The sequence below is a fragment of the Ixodes scapularis genome, unplaced genomic scaffold (assembly GCF_016920785.2).
Source record: "Ixodes scapularis isolate PalLabHiFi unplaced genomic scaffold, ASM1692078v2 PGA_scaffold9__187_contigs__length_104089568, whole genome shotgun sequence".
Classification (NCBI taxonomy): Eukaryota; Metazoa; Arthropoda; class Arachnida; order Ixodida; family Ixodidae; genus Ixodes; species Ixodes scapularis.
The window spans coordinates 24,941,836-24,959,490 of NW_024609884.1; the positions used below are offsets into that span (position 1 = coordinate 24,941,836).

Here is a 17,655-nt window from a genome sequence, read left to right on the forward strand (position 1 = left end):
TCGAGAAGGGGGAAAATCTTTAACTGCCACGTGATGAAATGCATCGAAATCCCCGCCTTTGTGATGGCGGAAACTGGCTTTAAAAAAATGGTGGTAGCAGCTTGAGAGGGAGAAAAGATCTTTAACTGGCCACGCGATGAAATGCATCGAAAGCCTGATTTCATTTAGTCTCAACTTTGGTTGTTGTTTACGAACTGTTGACTTTCTTTAAATACTAAAATTTCATTTTAAGAAAGTTTCGGTTCTTTTTATACAAAATCCCAAACTTGCAACCCGCTCCAGGTTTGTATAAAATTAGGATCGCTGTAGTAAGCGAACGCTTAAAAACTGCCATGAAACGACAATCCGTGCGTGGGTATAAGCATGGGCTATCTGGTGATTTGTTTATCATGGCGGTAACATCTACGCAAAAAAAAAAAAAGAAGAAAAAATGTCTTGATCCAAATTTGCAGAAAAGTTAACATTTAACAATATTTCAAGTCAACTTTAAATTTTTTTCTTTTTTTTTTCTTTTTGGGATAGAGGTTACACTATATCAGGGGTGGCCAGGCTGACCCGGCCTAAGGGCCGCAAACAAAACCACGAAACTTCCAAGAGCCACAAGAGGGGAAAGGGGGGGGGGGGGGGGGACTTCCAGAGCAGTGAACAAAGCTCGAACTACTTTCAATCTATTCGAGTCATAAGCAGTCCAACTGTGCGTAAGGTAGCGGTAGCACAAGACAACCAAACCGCAACCTGCCTGTCGATTTCAAACGCGTTCGATATCTCTTTTTGGGAAAGTGCTCGTGTGACCGGGAGGGAGCGGGGGAGTGTGTGTGTGTGTGTGGTGGGGGCGGGGGGGGGGGGGGTTGTAGGGGCGTGAGCCGCGAGCCGCACTTTAATATGTGAAGAGCCGCATGCGGCTCGCGAGCCGCAGCTTGGCCACCCCTGCACTATATGGATGGCAATATGCGGATATAAATATTTATTGACCTTCTTTATTGCATTCTTGAGAGAACCTATTAGATGTGTCGTTTTATGCCGCTGAACCTTCGAGTGCGGTATGCTGGCTTCACCGCAACGTTTCTAGTGGGCTCAAGAATAACACATGCCGCAGAAAACTACCCTACCGTGAGGTATTTCTAAATATATGATCCTCATATTTCTCAAAATATTAAAAAACAAAAATCACCGACGACTAAAATGAAGTTTAGGGTTCACTAAGGTTGCATCTGAACCCAAAGCATGGCGAGTCGGACCTCGTACATCTATAAAAAGGACGAGTCAGGAAAATAAATTTGCAGCTGTGTTTTGAGACTTCGTTGTGTTTGTCCTTCTTGTTTTCCCTGTTTCAGGTTTTGTCTTAAATCATGAACGCAAACCAGCTCGCCTGCGCCTTATCACTCATTTCAGTAACTCATACTTCTGTCAGGAATTTTATTTTAGTAGAATAATGGCTGAAAGAGCAGGGGGCAACGAGAGAGTGGCGGCGTTGAAAGGTGGGAGGGGGGTAGTTGATGATTGCCCCCCCCCCCCCCCCCCCCAGATTATGTTCTGTAATAACGACATTCTCCCACCGCCATCCTCTCGTCACCTGTTGCCGACCGATTAATTCATACCATGATCAACTAACTTTGCAGAACGATCTGGCATCATTAATTCAGCGGTGCAAAAAAATGGCCACTTCAAATTTTAGGGGATGTAAATAATTCTCATTTTCCCGCCGTTCACAGATTGCACCATATCCGCATCGCCTTGCTACCTTACCACACCAGTGACCGCGTGTTCATCATATAAATACCTGGGGATCCATGTGACCTCTGGTCAACAATGAACTACTTACATAACCTCCGTCATTGCTGATGCTAACCATACTCTCTGATTTTTGCGCCGTAACCTCAGACTAACCCTCAGTGAACCTAAGCTTACACTACTGTGGTAAGGTCAAAGTTTGTATGCGCTTCCTCCATGTGGAGGAAGCGCTTTGAATTTGTTCAAAACAGAGCATTTTGTGTTATTTACTCTAACTACTAACATATTAGGGTCTAGTATTTGCCAGTCAGCTAACCAAGACACACTTTGTCTCCGCCACAGTCGACCATCTCTTTTCATTATATCGTTTATAACTACAGACACCTCAGAGAATCTTTGCTATCACCCCCTCACCGTGTTTTCACTCATTTCCATTCTTGTAAATTAGGTCCCATTCCATCGTCCAATGCCTCTTACCAAATGCCCATATTACATTTGGCTATAAATAACTGGAACGCACTACCTAATCAATGGTCGTCATAACTGAGACTGGTACATTTGTAGCAACCCCCCTCTTCCTCCCTAACACCCACAAGTTACAGATAATTTATTTCCGTGTTAAATGATGTGATGATTGTTTCTATTGTTCACTCTATTGTATAATACCCGCTTGGACCCGCGAGGAAAAACAAATAATGATGATGATGATGCTGATGATCTTTATGAAAAGAGGCTGAGGAAAGACGGAGAATCAGTTTGCCTTCTCTCTCCTAGACAACGGTATACCTATACGTTAACTGTCGGTGTTTTACGCCTGTATAAGAAAATTCTGCAATCGTTGATGTTGCTTTCACACAAAGTTTACCCTAGCGCTGCTACCTAAACGTTTGGCACGCCAATTCTGAAATTACAGGCTTCAGTGCATTTCTATTTTAAGGCTTACATTTGGCCTCTGCTCATTGTCTTTCAGTGACATGCAGAAACATGTTGTTGTTCAGTGTGAGGTCCTTGTACGATATCGTATTTTTAAACTCTGATCCTTCATCACGTTTCTGAAATATATCAGCTACTGTTAAGAGCATATGCAAGAGAACAGCAGATGGTATAGTATTTTATTTTTTTTTACATTTTATTCCCTGCTAACAACGCTGGTCAGTATGCCGAAAATAGATGTTCTGGGGGCAGACTAGACGCGGCTTCTCAAACTAGTGGCATCAAGATAACGCCTATAATAATAATATCCAGTGCTAGTCTATCACACACACAAAAAAGAAAACAAATCAAGCAAAATATTAAATTTTGCAGAAAACTGGCTTGGAATATTTGAAAATATTTTTTTTTTATACACTTGGAGCATAATGTAGTTTTGTGGGTTAAGTTATCCAGAATTATCGTTATGACACCAGACAGCATACATTGATAATTACGAACGCACTAAGTTTTACTGTGAAGCTTCGAGAAGTTCATTTAATACTGCCAATCGAATGCTAGACATAATTGCTAGATATTGCTTGCTTAATTAAAAGTTTGTAAAACAAAATTTGCATTTATAAAATTCAATTTGCAGGATACAAATGGTCCCAGAAGTTTGAGTAAGATGTGAGCGTATTTTTGTAAAGAACAGAAAATTCGTGAAAAACGTTGAACCTCGAATTGAAGACCTTACACAAACCAGAACCTTATTTTCCTCTACTGGAACTTGATTTATGTTGGCCTCGGGGCTTTCATAATAGTAATAATAATAATAATATATATATATATATATATATATATATATATATATATATATTGTTCATGCCAATTCGCAATTCAAGTTCAACCCTACGTGCGTGAATGCTGCACGGCAGCAAGACATGTGCTACCTCTTGCATGGAATACCCATGAGGGTTTTCACTTCATCATTTGGCCTTGCCCATCATCACGTGATGATTTAGTGATTATTCTAAGAACACATACTGTGCTGCCAATGTTAGGAGTATTACGTTTAGCTCACCAACGTTCTGAGATTCGACGTTACAATAGCGAGTGAACGTCGATACTAATTTTAGCCCTTGGTAACGATGTAGTAAATAGTACCTCATGGAAAAGTTGTCTTAGGTGTCAAATATTATTCCCAGTGTTGGGAAGTACTTTAAGTACTTCCCAACACTGGTCAGAAAACTTGTACTTTACTCGAAGTACATTCTCTGAGTATGTACTTGTACGTAAAGTATTTCTTCTGGTACTTACCAAAGAAAGTAAAACTGCCGACTTCAAAGTACATTCCCAAAATTTGGACTTGTTAAACTTGTATCACAAAATGATGATTTGTCAACCATTAAGTGCCTTATAAGTTGATTGATTTAAAATGTTCGTCAGCGAGAGAAAAGAAACTACTTTGTGGCCATTTGACTTTATCCAATGTTCGCCGCCCTTTCCGAAAATAACTGATGCACCCCGATCACGCCATTAGCAGTGCATACCGGTTTAAAAAAAAAAAAAGAACACTATATGAGGGGATGAAAGGACATCGTAAAAGATTGTGTTAAAAGTACTTGTATGCTCTACTTTAAAGTAAGTTGTATTTATATTACATTTCTTCAAGTACATTGCGCCTGGTATCCTTAACCTCTCATTTACTTTGCACTTTACTTCAGGTGCCTTTTAGATGTGCTTTACTCAACACTGATTATTCCTGAGCCCATTAGGAACTTTGGGGACTTGCGACGAAGCCAAATTACCGGAGCTGGAGGCTGAGCGACACGACGAGAAGCGGGCGGCTTATTTAACTGGTTATCCCGTACAACAAAAGAAAAAAGGTCAACCAATATCTAAACCGTCTGTTTTAAACTATATAAAAAAAACGTTTGAAGCAAATAATATTTGCTGTTTTTGACAAACTCGACTTTGAATATCTCGAGGGTATAGCTTTTCTGAAAATTTGGAGAATTGTTTCGTAGATAACACCGTCATAATAACATACCACTAAAAAGCTTATGTTTTCTTTCTACGCACTGATAGTGGCGGGCCAGACAGTTTCTGGTTCCACAAATGTTCTGTATAACATTACTGAACATTTTGCATGCGATATATATTTTTTTCAACTCCTGTAAAGCTAAAACACGCTGAACATGGTCTACTACTTTCTGCCGGTATTACATCGTTTTCATTTGTTTCTTGATCGTGGCCTACGCCAGGGGTGACAAGAGTGACATTGGGTTAGAACCGCAGACAAAACTACAAAAGTTCAAAGAGCCTCAAGAAAAATAAAGAAAAAATGGGGGGGGGGGGGGGGGGGGGGCTACTTTTAAGAATAAACGATATGGAGGGAACACTCCTTTCCAAAGGGGGCAAGTATATTTGTTGTTTACAACAAATAATACCAAGCAGGCGGAACGTTTCTTCAACCGCTAAGCAAAAATGAATGCATGGTTCGCTAGTGAGTCACGGCCCCTGACTCCCGTTATATGTGTAGGGTTCGAGATTCTTTCTATGACAATAAAGGACACAGGGTCACTGTACACGTCTATGTGTCAAAATGCAGTCCAGTTGTATGTACGTAGTGTAGTACAAAGCTGCCAAGACTATGAGCATTTTTGTTTTATTTTATAACTCTTTTCGGTCTTGGGGACACAGGAGGGGAAGGGCGGCACGCTTACCAGTGAGCCACAAGCCGCATTTGGACCCGCGAAGAGCCGCATGCGGTTCGCGAGCCGCAGTTTGGTCACCCCTGGCCTATGCTATGGCAGATGCTTTGGGATGAACATTCCAAAACCTTCGGAAACATTTGTTGTTGTTGTTGTCGTTGTTTCCTTTTTTTATATGGGGCTTTCCGCTGATTGTGATAACAAACGCTCGCGAGTGTCAATAATTTTCCTTTGTGCTGTTTTGTCGCTAAGCACTTGTTGCATGTTGTTTCCGTCGCTGTGCATTGGTTGTCTGCTGTGTAGTTGCTCTGCTATCTTGACAGCAGGCAGTTTTGACGCTCCGACGTTTTGTTTGGTGTTGTTTTCGGTTGTGTAACTTTCCCATCGGACGTATGGTGCCGAGGAAATTTAAGCGCGTGTTTTCAGACCCCAACTCAACGGCTTCTTATTTCTGCCATGCTACCGAATATTACGATGCAGAACGGTGACCACGAGTGTTGGTGTAGTCTGCTTTCCACTAAACCTTCCACGATTGGGCAAGGGTTCACTATGACGATTTTAGTTGGATTTATTTTGCTTTCGTCGATGGAGGTTAAGCCAAAACGTCGGCTTTGACGGTTTTGGTATTGAGTACATGACTACAAGCTTCCATCGTGCTCTTTGCACACCATCGAACTTGTCGCTCACAACTGACGATACACAGCCAGCCAGGATCACAATCACTGAGATAAATCCTGATCTTGACGCCACGGGTGCGAACAGTAAGAGGGCCCGTGAAAAACCTCTGACGTAAAGCCCCTCTTCCTGGAAAAAGTGGCGCCATTCATTCTTGTGGAAATGCTCGAGACGTGCCTCGCGCTCCACTTCTGGGAAGAACATGGCGTCTAACATCTAGCTCAGTGCTGCGCTCTGCTGCAATGATCTTTCCAAGGGCTGCACGTTGCACGTTCTTCTAGCGTCGCCGAACCTTGCGTATACTTTTAAAACATGAAGGGGCTTTATACCCCATTCACACGACCGTAAACGTACCTTTAGCTAAGGGACCTTTATTCTCTGCGGCCAATCAATTAACGATCTTCCGCGCGTGGCGTGTGCTCGCGACCTAAGGGCACGGGCTGATTCGCCGATAGCAAAGGGACCTAAGCTAAATGTACCTTTACGCTGCCTTGTGAATTGGGTATTACTCTGGCGTCTAAAGGGGTTTCGGTGTTTCCCGGATCAAGCCGCGTTTTACTTTTTTCCTGTCCAACTGCGCGCTGAAATTTCCAGCTGGCAACACATGCCTCCCGTTGTAACTAAAGCTTTACACTTGGCTCGAACCGAATTAAAAACAAAAGTCGGCAAATGCTTCGCGTTTGTGAGCGTGCCTCGATTGACTGATCCGCTGTTAGCGGCACCAATGAAGCGTAAACGTAACGCTGCCTCGACCACACTCACCTTGACTCGCCTGTAGACCTGTCGGGAGAATAGAGAAATGACGGGTTTTCACAGTGGACAAACTTTTGTGAAATCCATAACAGACGTGTCGAACAAAACCATGAGTGCTCCCAACATTGAGAAAGGTCCGATTTCTTTATTACTAAGCGACCGGAGTGAGCACCCGGTTGTCGTGTATTGTTTGCGGTGTGTTGTCCCGGCACGTTCAATTTTCTGGATGGCACAAGCTCTAACTTGATGTGCTGTACTGGGGGAGTGCACATTAGTACGGAAACTCAAAAGCAAGGTGGTGTTTCAAAACAATCTGTCGAAAGGTCCCAGTGTCTGGTCGAGCTACGGGGTTGGTCAGGCTTGGCAACAACCTGCAAAAAAGAGAAAACAACAATCAGCATCTATAACCGTGGTACACTACGTGACACTGTTAGCGCGAGCAAGGCTGCGTGGCTTTTTCCCATTTTAATTCGAAAAAAGTTCTGGCGGACATCAAAAGTTGCCACTTAAGCCGGGGTCACACTGCGCATACATCATACAAAAGACAGACTGCAAGCACGAGTCACAGGAAATATTCGTGGTTTGACTGCCGCGTGCCAAGTTTTCTGTTTGAAATCATTGCCATGCGGCATTCAAGGCACGGATCTCGAGGTGACACGCGTTCGAATCTGCATGAAGACTGTCTTTTGTATGATGTGTAAGCAGCGTCCAGCCCGGTTTTAGGTTAGTACCCCAACTGATCATTTTTCACCACTATAGTAGCTTGGATGAAAGCCCTTCAATATTGAGATTAATAAAAGAAAGAAAAAGCCGGCGATGGCTTGTTCGCGCTAACATTGTCGTACGATCTGATCTGGCGCTGTCAGATGTAGTCTCTGATTTCGCAGCACTGTAGTTGTGAAGCATGTGTTTGGCGTTAAGTAAATGATTAAAAAAAAAGTCACGGGATGCACTACGTGTGCAGTCCGTGGCAAAGAGAACCGGTTGCAACTGCCATCCTCTACGCTAAAAAACTTCTGCAGCCCGAAGCACCCAAGCGTTGCTTCGTTTCACATTTCAGGGTGCATTTCGTCACTTTGCGCAAACAGGCAGCTGGCAATACGTCACCGAGTCTCTCCTAGCAAAATGAACAAAGTCATCCTGCCATGACCGGTTATATCCGGCTCAAACGTGTTCCGTGAAGAGTAGTGTCGATCGTATGACGTTGACCCACGCGCGTGCACCCGAAGATAACTGCCTTGTTTTTCCTTAAATATCTATTTCCTTTTGAGGTAGCTAAACGAGGCAGAGGCAAGCGCACAGATTGCCGAGGGGCGCGCAAGGGGGAGGGCAGTCCCTATGGAATTTTCTCAGAAAATAGACATTTTCCAGACTTGGCCTCCGGCGAGGGGAATCAAAACATTCATCGAAAGCGGAAACGCGGAAGGTTGACCGACGGGAAACGAACACAGACGGAGGCCCTCCGGCGCTCAGACGCGACGGCTGACTCCGACATTGGTCGGCCCCTCCCTACCCGCGGACAAGGTTTCAGCGGCCAGCAGAAGCGCCCGAGGCGAGACGTTTCGGTCACGTGGCGACGTCGCCGAGATTGATGGCATTTGGCCACACGCCAATCGAACAAGCAGTGTCCGCCCTGACGTTCAAACGCCACGACTGGACGCAGCTCCTGGAAGAGGACCGGAGACTCGATGTCCTTGAGGCAGATGGCTCCGAGTGAGTGCTCTCGGACGCGTCCGGCCAACACCGCGGAGGCGACCTCGGGACGCACGTGGAAGTGAGAGAGCGCCGACCGACCGATCGAGTCGGCCCGCTCCAGCGCGGGTTCCCGCGCGCGGAAAGAAGGCGCAACGCATAAAAGGCCGCGTGCAGCTGGGAAACAATCAGTCTGGAACGAGCCTTTGGGACTGCTACTACTCTCGCACTCACGGACTGCCCGGACTGCGTCCCTTTCTCAAAGGTGCCGAAACATTCTGCAACAGCCCTTCTCTCCTAGCCTTTACATTCCAGTGCGTTTTCTTTTCAATGTTTCTTTTTTATTCGTGCGCTGGTTACTTACAATGTTGGTGTCGGAGACGCTCATTATTTTGTTTAAATCTACGTGTGTCACTGCACAAGACAGATTTAAAGCCGTGTTTTCCCACTACACTCCCGAAAAAAACAAAACAAAAAAAACGATGAACTTGTTAATTTTGCGACGACATTTAATAATATCATGCTTTATGCGGGCCAAGACACTTGAATTCGGATTGACCTTTTGTCTATCTCGCTTACTATTATAAACCCGCAATTCCTGCTGGACTCACCCCATTTTGAAGTCAGTTCCCGCTCTACCATGTCGCTTGGTCAACCTACTTCTATTATTTAGGAGGATCAGTTCTACAAGTTATGTCAGAGGGCATTTTTCAGATTCCACACTGAACCCAAATATGCACTGTGTGGTGGAATTTATTTAACGTCGATTGTTCTCGCCCTGCTTCAGAGACAGTGATGACGTACACACGGATTTTATGGAGCAACTGTCAGGATAATGTCTTTCCTTAAATGAAGAACCGGTTATCGCCAGACATACGATTCATCTGTGATCTAGGGAAACAGAATAGCCGACACCTGAATGAGTGTGCCCCGTTTCGAAAGGCTCGGAATTCCGACGCGCTGGACAAATGGAACGCAGCTCAACATAACGCAACGTCTGTGAAGTGCGTCTCTTGCTTATGCCCGAAAGATACAAAAAATGTATTAAGTTTCCCCACATAGAAAATAAATTAACAATAAAAAAGAAAACCAGACTTTCTCCATGGCGAGCCGCACAGGACAGCCTTCTTTCCCTTTTTCATCTGTCAAAAACAACGAGGGTATCTGTTGCTGCTTGGTGTTCGTTATGCTAGTTATGAGTACCTTGGAAACGCGAAATTACTCGCTCTTGTGTTTTAAACTCTCTGGTAGCGCAACTGAGGTACCTCACGGCGTATTGAACTCTACTATGCACCATATGCTGAGTGTTGTTTGTTTATTTTTTAATACTGAGTTTGAGCGGCCGGTCTCGGCACTGTCGCGAGAAGCATGATCGTTCCCTTGGTAGTACTATAGCTCTAGTGTAGATTGTGCTGCAACTTACAACCTGCATAAGCATACATATCTGACATAAAGCACACGCCACCGTCAATTCACGACCCACCGCCAGTAGAAGAATCCCAGCCCTTGATGGGGTATTAAATAGGTATTTAAGGAAGTCGTGTTTTACATTAAATACCCCTTCGTGTTCGTACTTAACCTAGTCTCACAGCAACCAATCGAAGGAAGCTCCCGTCGCCAGCATTTCAAGCATCATAAATGTGATCGCATGATATCATGTCTGTGCTCTTCTTCATTATATCCTTACTAAGTCAATACCTCTACGTATGAACGAAGCAGTCTGATAGCTCCTAACCAGAGCATTTTAGGGCTTTGCATTAGTGCTCTCCAGCTTAAGATGGCAAACAAACGCATAGGTGGAAGTATCTTCAAATTTCCGGACGCCGCGATAAGAGAGCTGAAAGAACGTGGAATGATCGATTTTTTTTTCCCCTTGAGATCTCAGAAATCGTAATATCATACTCGCCACACTTTTGTCCACATCGAAACAGACGGGACGGAAGAAAGGAGACAAACAACCGCTGAACTTACAACTGAAGTTTTTATCCTCAAGGCGCAGCCTATATACACGACCAAACAAAAGGAAGCAAACACAGCCAATGACACCCCACTGAAACCCGCACCATTATCGCGCATGCTGCCGCCGTGAAAGGAAATTTAATTCTTTAGTTTAGCCGACAAAAGAACCGACGGGGCGCTGACACACTCTTCCCCTAAGAGCGCTATCGCCTCTGCCTCCATAATTTGTCTGGTCACGGCATTGGCACTTCTTCCAATGACAGTGAATTTTTTTAAAATCAAATTTCGCATCATTTTTACAGTTACGACAATGAATGAACAAGTGCCCTGGTACCACCCTGTTTACAATGTAACAATGTTTTCTTAACCTATCATTCAGGCATCTGCCCGTCTGGCCAACGTATTGTTTACCACAGGATAGCGGGATGGAATAAACAACTTTTTCTGTACTATATGGCGCAATCGCTTTTTTTTAATGTATTAGTATAAAATAATTTTAATGTCAAATAATAATCCTAGGTAGTTTTTTTTCCCCGAGACCAGAGTTCCAGTGACGAGTCTTTTTTTAAACACGCCACTTCATTTCTGGTTTCCGCCTGCAAAGGTTTTCCGCAACGGGATGCTACGAGCGTTGTTGTTGCGCCGTACCGCCTATCCATGTTTTCAGACAACTTAATCGAGCAAACATCTGAGCTACCCGAGGGGGTCGCTCATGTCAGAGGACCTTGGCTCGCTAAGAGCATGTCTAAGGAATTAACGATTAAAAAAAAAAAAAAAAAAAAGAAAGGCCGCTGTCATTTAGACTGAAGAAGGCACACGGAGAGACCAAGAATTGTCAAAGCGTTCAATGGAGATATGTAAATCTGCGAAGGGTGAAGGATATGGAGATTTGTGCTAAGTTTTCTGACGTCGTGAGTGGTATCCGCTGTTCAATGGGCGCTCGGGTGATGGCGAAAGATTATTTTTGCTCCGATAGCCCTCCACTCAACTAGGTTTATACACCCGTTTAATGAGCACTTAAAAGGCCTTCAGAATGAAAGCCTATTGACAACGTGCGTGGACGGGAGTACGCGCGTGCAATTCGGACGTGTCACTGTCGCGTGCATCAAACACTCCGGCGAGCTTTTTAAAAACCGGTCTCGGGATCGGATGTGCTTCCGGTATACGTGCTGTTCTGATGTGGTTATTACCCGTATAGAAGCGGCCACTTATGCCAGATGTTTGAACAGTTTCAACCCACCACGGAGTAGCTACCTAGGTGCTCGTAGATGATCACGAGCATTTGTCACTGTGGTCAACGTGACCAGCTCCGCATTAGCCGCGCTTTCGAAAGCCGGCCCCCTCCGTTCGCGCGAGCGTGGTGGCGCTGTCGTCGCAGCCCGCCCGGTCCGCAAGGCCGGCCAAGTCCTGGGCAAGCTCGGAACGCTGGCTTTTCACTGCGAAGTCCGGCGGTCGGCGGCATGTTGGCGGCCCGTGCGCACTAATTTTTAAGAAAGGGACGCTGCAAGTAGATTCTGCTGCAGTCACGATTGTAAGTATGCACGCAAATGGTTTCTTCACTTTTACTCTATAATTCATGGGATAGCAGCATGGGTGCCTAGCTTTGGGTCTGGCTTCCGAGTGCGATTCTATGTTCGTGTAATATCAAAGTATAACAGGATTTATTTCATAGTTCATGTCCAGCATCCACAAGCAGGGGCTCGCGTGCACTGGCAGCGCCGTATCCAGTTCTCGATAAGCGCTCTCACTTGTCACCAGAAAACAAACTAAATGCGTTTTCTGCCTTCTATTTGCTACCACAACAAATCTTCGGCGAGGCTTAAAATTGCAGATGAATACTGTGCAACGTTTATTTCTTTTTGCATGAAAAAAATCGCGAGCAGAATGCAAACACCAAGACTGAAAATACCTATAGTTGGCGATCACGGGATCCGAGCTTTCTTGTTTGCAAGGGCTACCTTCTCCGTCATCTCTCTTTTGATGTATCTCGCGTAGAAGAACATTTGCTTTACAACGAAGAGGCATAGCAGTTTTCAAAAGTGGTCTTTGCACCCCAGCCTTCCTATGTCGCACTCTCAGGGTAGCTAAAATGTCTTTATTTTGGCTTGAGATAGATCGCAGAAACGTCACGAGATCAATAAAACAACATTATCATTTAAAGACAACTGCAGCGTTAAGAAAATAGTAGTTAACATAAAGCCAATTTAAATTAACGCGCGCTTATAAACACGTCAAGAAGCATGTTGCTGTGCAGGCACATGGAGCATGCATACGCTTACACAAATGAACTCGTTTCACATAGTAACGAAGGTGCCTCGCAACTCGTGTACTGTGGCCGCGAAGCTGTAGCAGGTACTGTAAAATAACGGTTCTAATGTCTACCGCACGTTCATCTCCAAATATACACACACGAATAACGCAGACGTCTTCAAATTGACATTCTTTCCTAATGCGGCTTTGGTATATGTGCAGCAGTTTACGCTTGAACTTCTGACACAAACACAAAACACCAGAAGAGGGAAGTTCACGGTATTTTAGTCCTCAAAGGACCAAAGCAGTACGGTTCATGTGCCGGAAACCACGAACGATTGAGGAGTTTCAGCGAATATAGGGGGCGCTTCGATCGATCCAACATGGCGGGAAAGAGGGCGATAGATTTGCGACGCCCGTAGACCGGTAGCGTATAAATTAAACAAGGCGTGTCGTTCCCTGTTTGTTGCCGTGTGCGAGACGATCATCGCTTCAATCAAGACCTACCGTGATGCTACAAATGAAGTGTTCAAGCCAGTCAAAGGCAAGAAATCTTGCCAAAGTCAAGATATGTGTGCAAGAGTTCGACGTGAGCTCTCACGCTGGTGCAGCTATCATCAAGTTGAACCGAATGTACGCGGGTCCAAAGAAAGGTACATATCAACAATGTTCGCGCGCTGAAACTATGACGCGTACTTTATCTAAAACTAAACTTATCGGTCTGCGGCTACCAACATTTTCGTTGACGTTGCTTAGATGATGTAACCATTCAGGCCTCGCATTAAACGGTGTTGCGAACTCTTCGGTTGTTCTAGTTAATTGTGCTAAAAAGCGGTTGGATGGAAAGTATGACAGCTACAGCATACAAGGGACGATTGAGGTCTTTATCATGCGTTCTATGTATCGAAACATCGGTATCCTTGGTGTTATATTGCGATCAGCTGGTCGCCGATCGTCCTGTTTTTACGCATAATGTAAACAAGCCCCGGAAGCGCCAATCTCGTTTCGATGTGCTTGTGCACCCCTACAAGCCTCCTTTTGGCTCTTGTGGAAAGCTTTATTGTAATAGCAATAGTCTCATCGGTCGTTCGAGTTGTATGTGCCATGGCGATACCTGCTGTGTGTGATCTGCTGACAAACAAGTCTGTATTAAATGCTAGAAAGAGAACAAAGGTAAAGCTTTTTTAACTTTTTTTCCTTTTACAAAACAGGACAAAGCTTCTAAAACAAGAGCAACCTAAGCTGATATTTGAGTGTGCTCAAGAATGAATTGCTACAGGTGCTTATGCTAAGTGGTAGATGTACACAGTTGATTTTCTTTTTGCCTCTGCATTGTAAATTGGAAGGTATGTATCAGCGGAAGACACGTTTCCTTTTGAAAATGTCTTTTATTAGGGCAAAAATAGGTTTTCATACACAACCGAAGAGTTCACAACACCATTTATTGCGAGGCCTGAATGGTTACATCATCTAAGCAACGTCAACGAAAATGTTTGTATCCGCAGACCGATAGATTTAGGTTTAGATAAAGTATGCGTCATAGTTTCAGCCTTAAACGCGCAAACATTGTTATGTACCTTTCTTGATGACAACTGCACCAGCGTGAGAGAGCCCACTTCGGCGAACACTTGCACACATATCTTGACTATGGTATAGAAAGATTTCTTGCTTGAAGTGAAGAGCATTTCTTTACGACTAGCTACGACCACCCACCGCAGCAATGCAGGCGTCGAAGGGGCGCAACGCAGTCAGTCGCCGCCATCCGACGCTGCTCATTTGGCATTCACGGCTTTCCGCCCAGGTGCTTGGTTTGTACTTGGCACCGAGTGTTATTTTCTGTGATTGTGTGTGTGCTCAGTGGCTCGATGTGGGTCTCAAGAGCAGTTCTTCAGGCTCAATAGTGTTCGCCGAAGGACTTCTGAAGAAAATGCCACCCAGAAAAAAAAGCACGAAGACACAACGCACCAGCTTGGCGGACTATGCACTGGGCGCGGAAATCAGGTTCTGCGGATTATACACCAAATGCAAACTATCTAAACAAAACAAAAACATTTTTAGGCTCAAATTGGCTTCTGCGGACTGTACGCCTGGACACTGGTGCCTGTTATTTTGCATTGTATATTCACTGCTGTTTGTTGTGGCTTGAGACTGCCTTCTTGTTATACTGAGAGGGGTCAACTGAACCTTGAAATAAACATATTTAAGCACTTCTAGATGCGATGTCCCTTGAAGCCAGATGGTCAGGGAAAAGGCGTGCCATTACCTAATTTGCCAACAGCACACCAATGGTCACGATCAAAACTCACCGAGTCAATGGGCAGTTTTCCACCACAATATTTATTGCCGTGTAATCACCAATTTTGTCCATTAAAAATCTTGAGGCTGTAGCCTATAGCACACCCATTCTGGATCTGCAAAGCTTATGCTGTGGACATGCATCATCACATGAGCATGTTTCTTATCAATCTTAAACGTAAAACGCTAGTTATGCAACGAAATTCCCATATCATCATATTTTTAGCAAACTGAATGGTTCCACCTGTTACACTTTTAGCTTTGGAAGTAAACCAATTCACAATATCACCAGTGGCATACATCGAGCCAAGCATATAGTGCCACATGTGGCAGCAAAATTTCTTAACTAGGGAAGCAAGCCTAATCGATCGTGTTGGTTAGAGCACCTAGATACGGGAGAAATTATCAATCAAAGAAGGTCACTCGAAAGGGAAGTTTTCTCGCTGAACGAACATGACTTTTTGTGGGGCGTTCCGCGATGTAAGGCCGAAGACATTCACTCCGTGTACGTTACAGAAGCATTTCCTTAGTAGTCGGTCGTGCTTGGTAAAAACAACAACAAAACCAAAGGTGGATTAGAAACGCGATAAATTCGCCTTTGCACGGAGTACTTCCACTTAAAATCGTGTTAACATAAAGCGACTATGACCCACCTTGCTAGCAGCAATCTTAAAATTTATCCGTGTAGTCGTCACACCCGTGCACCAACCGAAAGCGTTGCTGCAAGCACCTCCGCCGTCAACTTTGAGTCGCTGTTGAGTCTGAAGACTTGCTCTATGAGGTCCATATTCAGCCACTGAGCACATACATAAGCACCGGAAATAATACTCGGTTTCAAGTACAAACGAAGAACCCGGGGCGGAAAGCCCTGAATGCCAAACGATCTGCGTCGGGCGACGGCGACTGACTGCGTAGTACACAGGTTGCGCTCCTTCGACGCCTGCATCGTTGCGGCGGGTGGTCGTAGCTAGTCGTAGCAGATCGTGTCACCTCTGTTTCTCGTACCGGAACACTAGAGCGGCGTAATATTCTTGCTGCCAAAGTTTACAAGCCTACGTTCGCAGCCAACGCATTTACACAAAGCCAACGCCCAGCAACCTATCCCCCTCTTTCTCTTTCGGCGACCGGCCGCCAGGGCGGTGACACCGTCGCTGAAACTCCTCAATACACTCCGTGCGGGAACTATAGGGGGCGCTTTGAAAAACGCGCGCAGCGCCGCTAGCGGAGGAGCTGGCGTTCGACTGTGAGGCTCGTTCAGCAGCATGCGGCGCTTTTCCGCATGCCAAACTGTGGCGGCGGAAGCGCGCGCGGACGAAACTTTTGCTTTTTGAGCCGATAAGTTGAGGGTGACGTTGCATGAGTGCCGGGGCAGAAGGGCATTTAGCTGTTCTCCACTTCTTATATATTGAGTTTGAGTAGTTATTAGGGGTAATTTCTCTAGTTGCGGCCGAAAAAGGAGTTGGAGCAATTTTCCGAAAAACAAGACGGCCGCCACCATAATTGCTCTGAGTGGGAAATTTATTTCGCTCGTCGCTGTAAACCTAGGACTGCTGGAACGATGATATTTGGAGGCGAGTGAGATGTTCACTAAGTTTGTGCACGAAGAGTGCCAAGTTTCTTTAAGACAGCACGTGTGAAAGTTATGTTTCTAACGAATAAAGAAATAAAGCTGTACGGGATATCCAATATTGGGCCCAAAATGTGTTATAGCGGGCTGTGCAAAGTACAGATTTGGGCAGACAGGTGCTTGCACTTGACAGTAACATGACACAGCACTTATTATACAAAAAGAAAAAGGTGGCATAGGGAAACCAGGTGAAAATTTGGTTTGGGCGGCGTAACTCGATGGGAACCGGTTTTGACCATGAAAAGGCAAGAGAATACCACTGATTGTGGGAGGTGGAGACTTTACAGGTAGGAAGGGACTGGTGGACTGTACTTCCAATTGAAACAACTTTACGGAAGGTGGTTCCAAAGCCGAGAAAACAAAGCTGTCGGCCAACACACGGTTTGGCCGCCAAGGGCTTTTGCGGTCAGCTGTTGTGTAATAACCTGTTGTACGAGGTGCTGATTTTCGGCGCACGGGTACTTTGATATGACCGTCACTTGGCACAACACTTATTATAACAAAAAGAGTTGGCATAGCGAAACCAGGCGGAAATTTAGTTTGGGCGGCGTAACTAAATGGGAACCAGTTTTGACCGTCAAAGGCTGTGAAGATAACATCACTCATCGTGGGAGGTGCACATTTTACAGGTAAAAAAGCCGTTTACAATTCCCTGTAACGCCGGTTAGAGCGCAGCTCTTGAGGAGGAAGATGGAAGCGTACTGAGGGATAGGTGACTCCTTGAGGTCACGTGACCTCAAGGGGGTCACGTGACTTCAGGGGGTCACGTGACCTCTGGGGGTCACGTGACGTGACCTCATGAGGTCACGTGACCTAAGGGGTCACGTGACCGACCTCATGGGGTCACGTGACCTCAGGGGCTCACGTGACCTTTGGGGGTCACGTGACCCCGGGGGTCACGTGACCTCGGGGGTCACGTGACCTGAAGGGTCACATGACCTTAGGGGGTCACGTGATCTCCAGAAGTCACGTGACTTCAGGGGGTCACGTGACCTTAGGGGGTCACGTGACCTCAAGGCGGTCACGTGACTTCTGGGGGTCACGTGA

The 17,655-nt window shown here is 45.3% G+C and overlaps 1 protein-coding gene across 2 annotated transcripts in view; it reads right to left on the reverse strand.

Annotated features, from left to right (window-relative positions):
• Positions 1–6,910: 6,910 nt before the first annotated feature.
• Positions 6,911–17,655, reverse strand: part of LOC8043957 (paramyosin) — a 33,904-nt gene continuing 23,159 nt past the window's right edge. For both annotated transcript variants that reach the window (XM_029978606.4, XM_029978607.3), the window contains exon 5: positions 6,911–7,156. The gene's annotated coding sequence lies outside the window, so the exon portion shown is untranslated. The remainder of the gene's footprint in view (positions 7,157–17,655) is intronic.